This window comes from Solanum verrucosum, unplaced genomic scaffold, assembly GCF_900185275.1.
Source record: "Solanum verrucosum unplaced genomic scaffold, falcon-dt-bn FXZP01000268.1, whole genome shotgun sequence".
Taxonomy (NCBI): Eukaryota; Viridiplantae; Streptophyta; class Magnoliopsida; order Solanales; family Solanaceae; genus Solanum; species Solanum verrucosum.
Window position 1 is genome coordinate 4984088 of NW_026019957.1, and position 6000 is coordinate 4990087.

Here is a 6000-nt window from a genome sequence, read left to right on the forward strand (position 1 = left end):
TTTACTTCTATTAATTGATAGAATTACAAAATCAATTTACTCATCAAAAAAGTTTTATCATTTTTTAGAAAAATATTAACTCTCTAAATAAATTGAGGATATAATACGTAAAAAAAAAATTATTTTTTTTCTATTTGTCAAAATGACAAATAAAAAGTAAAAATTAGCAAGTAAAAAGGGCAGAGGGATTCTTTATCTGAATTTATACAAAAAAAATTTAATTCTATCTAAAAAGATGTCATCTTTCTATAATTTAAAATATATATTACTTTAAAATTATATTTTACCTTTAGTATAATAATTTGTAATCATACAAATGACGAAGTAACATCACATAAATAGATACCCACCCCTCTGTCTCATTAACTGATCACTTTTCTAAAATTGCTTGTTCTAAATTACTCAATCACTTATTAAATCAAGATAAAATTAATTTTTAAAAAAATTCATTTTACCCCTATAATTAATATCATCACCATGCTTAATGTTCCATAATTTCTATGTGGTAGCTTAAAAAAAATTAAAATTTCTAGAATCTATCTTTCCAAAGAGTTCATTAAATACTTAATTACTCATTTATACTCTTGCTCTCACCCACTTTGGAGTACTTATACCTTTTTTTTTTGTACTTCCTTTGTTCCTTTTTATATGTCATTCTTTCTATAAATAGTTAGATCACAATAGTTGTCATTTTATAAAATCAATGCATAAATTACTATATTTTTCCTATTATACCCTTGATAGAGTTGTTAATTAGTCTAGAAAATATATACTTTGACTAACCTAGGAAATCTACAAGTAATTAATATTCATTGGGAGAGGACTTCATACATTGATTAACTACTTTCTTTATTCACTATTCTACAAAAAATAAACTCAAAAATTTAAATAGTCATTCAAATGCAATTTTTGAAATCTAATATTTATCATTATTATAAAGTTGATTTAAGAAAACATTAAATAAGAGTAGAAGGGTAAAGTTACATTATTTCTTAATGCAAGCGCAAAGTAAAAATGTGATATATAAAAAAGAAACGGAGGATATAAGTCATATTTTATCATAAATTATTTTGATATCTATCAATATGAATAAAGGGTAAATTAATCATATTGATCATTTTATTTATGATTTCTTAAATTTAATATAAAATAAAAAGTGTAAGTTATTGACTATTTTACACTTTAAATCACATCACTTGAGAGGTAGTAAAAAGCAAATTTAATCCTTCATCATTTTCCCCTTCACCTATCCTCAATTATTATTATTTTTAAAAAGTAAAAAGCAAATTTAAGTTACATCACAATCCATCTCTTTTTCTATTACTTTACTCTTTCTGTCACGTCATCTGAAGAAGAAAATTCTTATTTTTTATTTTATGATTTTAATTTTTTTAAAATTTAAATATAATATTTACTTTGCCTCAACAAGTGTGTAATCATGTACTCTCGCCAACTCAACCTTCTTAACGTCATATAAATCTAGTCAATTATCAGAGGAGATTTAATATATTATGTTTTATTGAATTTAAAAGTTCAATTAATAAAGAATTAAGTAGAATGATCTATAATACAAACTCGTATATTTACGTAGATCGATCATTTTTTATATCTCTTTACTCTCATGAAGCTACATAAAAGTAACAAAGAAATTTAAGCTATGACTCTATTCATTTCTTTTATATCTTTTCACTCTTTTGCTTTTTCTTGCTTCCTATTTTTACTCTTTAAAAAATGGTGTAATTTTAGTTATACTTTTGACATGACATTTTTTTAAAAAAATAATACAATATTTTATTTATACATATTTTTAATTTAAGATCATAAAATTTAAAGCACTTTTAAATTTTTTAAAACTTTATTTCAGGTCAAATCAGAAAAATAAATTTAAACAAAGGAAGTATGTTTATTACTATATTATAGAAGAGTCTAGGAATGACTACCAATGGTCCAATAAGATCACTACTAATGTCCAATATATTTATAAAATATATAAGTGGGCCCCACCACCTTCCACTTAAATACTACATATTATATATTATTAATTACTATACTATAAATCACAACTAATATCCAATATATTTATCAAACTATATAAGTGGGCCCCACCACCTTCCACTTAAATACTACATATTATATATTAATTACTATACTATAAATGACTTAAATACTCCATATTATCTATTAGAATAATTAACAATTATTTGACACTTTAAATTCTATCAATGCCATATAAATTAGGATAAAAAATCTAACAATAATATTTAAATATATTTAAAAATAATATAAGTAATACTATACATTACAATAATTAACAACTTAATTATTTAAAATTTATATAAAAAAATCAATTGACTCTCTAAATTCTATTGGTACCACATAAAATGGATTATATAATAAACATATATTGTTTGAAATTGACGAAAAAGAAACAATAAATTACAATAATTAATAAAAAAAAATAGTCCACTCCAAAAAATCTATCAATTAACAACATATATTGTTTGAAATTGAAGAAAAAGAAACTATAAATTACAATAATTAACAAAATAAATCTCTCGACTCCAACAAATCTATCAATTAATGCCACATAAATTGGGACATGGCAAATAACATATATTATTAAAAAAATTAGGTTCAAAATGTACTAAAAAATACAATAATTAACAACTTAATATATTAAAGAGACACATAAAAAAGGGTTAATATTTGAAATTCTGCATCTGCCACATAAATTAGAACAAAGAGAGTAATAAATATTATTTTCAAAATTATGTTAAAAAAAAGTACTACAAATCACAATAGCTAACAATTTAAAATATTTTTAAAATCATATACAAATTTCAATAACTTCTCAAATTCCATAATATGACATAATTTTTTTAAAAAAAGTGTTATAAATCATAATAAATAGTACAATATTTAAACTACTTTAAAAGCATTATAAATTGTAATAAATAATACAACAATTTAAATTACTGAAAATTTAACGACTTAAATTTTTTTTAAAAATGTATTAAAATTTTGGTTAATTGTCAAAACTTTACATGTGCCACATAAATTGGGACATGGACAGTCACACATATTTTTTTAAAAAAATTACATTAAAAGTATTCTATCAATTAACAACATATGTTGTTTGAAATTGATGAAAAAGAACCTATAAATTACAATAATTAACAAAATAAATCTCTCGACTCCAACAAATATATCAATTAATGCCACATAAATTGGGACATGGCTAATAACATATATTATTAAAAAATTAGGTTCAAAATGTACTATAAAATACAATAATTAACAACTTAATATATTAAAGAGACATATAAAAAATGGGTAATATTTGAAATTCTGCGTGTGCCACATAAATTAGAACAAACAGAGTAATAAATATTATTTTCAAAATTATGTAAAAAAAAAAGGCACTACAAATCACAATAGCTAAAAATTTAAAATATTTTTAAAATCATATAAAGATTTCAATAACTTCTTAAATTCCATAATATAACACTTAAATACTACATATTATAGATTAATTACTATACTATAAATGACTTAAATACTCCATATTATCTATTACAATAATTAACAATTATTTGACACTTTTAAATTCTATCAATGCCATATAAATTAGGATAAAAAACCTAACATATAATATTTAAATATATTTAAAAATAATATAAGTAATACTATACATTACAATAATTAATAGCTTAATTATTTAAAACTTATATAAAAAATTTAATTGACTCTTTAAATTTTATTGGTACCACATAAAATGGATTATATAATAAACATATATTGTTTGAAATTGACGAAAAAGAAACAATAAATTACAATAATTAATAAAAAAAATAGTCGACGAAATTGACGAAAAACAAATTATAAATTACAATAATTAACAAAATAAATCTCTCGACTCCAACAAATCTATCAATTAATGCCACATAAATTGGGACATGGCAAATAACATATATTATTAAAAAATTAGGTTCAAAATGTACTAAAAAATACAATAATTAACAACTTAATATAGTAAAGAGACATATAAAAAAGGGTTAATATTTGAAATTCTGTATCTGCCACATAAATTAGAACAAAGAGAGTAATAAATATTATTTTCAAAATTATGTTAAAAAAAAAGTACTACAAATCACAATTGCTAACAATTTAAAATATTTTTAAAATCATATACAAATTTCAATAACTTTTCAAATTCCATAACATGACATAAATTTTAAAAAAATGTGTTATAAATCATAATAAATAGTACAATATTTAAACTACTTTAAAAGAATTATAAATTGTAATAAATAATACAACAATTTAAATTAATGAAAATTTAACGACTTAAATTTTTTTTTAAAAATGTATTAAAATTTTGGTTAATTGTCAAAACTTTACATGTGCCACATAAATTGGGACATGGACATTCACACATATTTTTAAAAAAAAATTACATTAAAAGTATTCTATCAATTAACAACATATGTTGTTTGAAATTGACGAAAAAGAAACTATAAATTACAATAATTAACAAAATAAATCTCTCGACTCCAACAAATATATCAATTAATGCCACATAAATTGGGACATGGCAAATAACATATATTATTAAAAAATTAGGTTCAAAATGTACTATAAAATACAATAATTAACAACTTAATATATTAAAGAGACATAAAAAATGGTTAATATTTGAAATTCTGTGTGTGCCACATAAATTAGAACAAACAGAGTAATAAATATTATTTTCAAAATTATGTAAAAAAAAAGGTACTACAAATCACAATAGCTAAAAATTTAAAATATTTTTAAAATCATATAAAGATTTCAATAACTTCTTAAATTCCATAATATAACACTTAAATACTACATATTATAGATTAATTACTATACTATAAATGACTTAAATACTCCATATTATCTATTACAATAATTAAAAATTATTTGACACTTTAAATTCTATCAATGCCATATAAATTAGGATAAAAAACCTAACATATAATATTTAAATATATTTAAAAATAATATAAGTAATACTATACATTACAATAGTTAACAGCTTAATTATTTAAAACTTATATAAAAAATTTAATTGACTCTTTAAATTCTATTGGTACCACATAAAATGGATTATATAATAAACATATATTGTTTGAAATTGACGAAAAAGAAACAATAAATTACAATAATTAATTAAAAAAATAGTCGACGAAATTGACGAAAAACAAATTATAAATTACAATAACTAACAAAATAAATCTCTCGACTCCAACAAATTTATCAATTAATGCCACATAAATTGGGACATGGAAAATAACATATATTATTAAAAAATTAGGTTCAAAATGTACTAAAAAATACAATAATTAACAACTTAATATATTAAAGAGACATATAAAAAAGGGTTAATATTTGAAATTCTGCATCTGCCACATAAATTAGAACAAATAGAGTAATAAATATTATTTTCAAAATTATGTTAAAAAAAGTACTACAAATCACAATAGCTAACAATTTAAAATATTTTTAAAATCATATAAAAATTTCAATAACTTCTCAAATTCCATAATATGACATAAATTAAAAAAAAGTGTTATAAATAATAATAAATAGTACAATATTTCAACTACTTTAAAAGCATTATAAATTGTAATAAATAATACAACAATTTAAATTACTTAAAATTTAACGACTTAAAAATATTTTTTTAAATGTATTAAAATTTTAGTTAATTGTCAAAACTTTACATGTGCCACATAAATTGGGACATGGAGAGTCACACATATATTTTTTTTTAAATTACATTAAAAGTATTCTATCAATTAACAACATATATTGTTTGAAATTGACGAAAAAAAACTATAAATTACAATAATTAACAAAATAAATCTCTCGACTCCAACAAATCTATCAATTAATGCCACATAAATTGGGACATGGCAAATAACATATATTATTAAAAAATTATGTTCAAAATGTACTATAAAATACAATAAT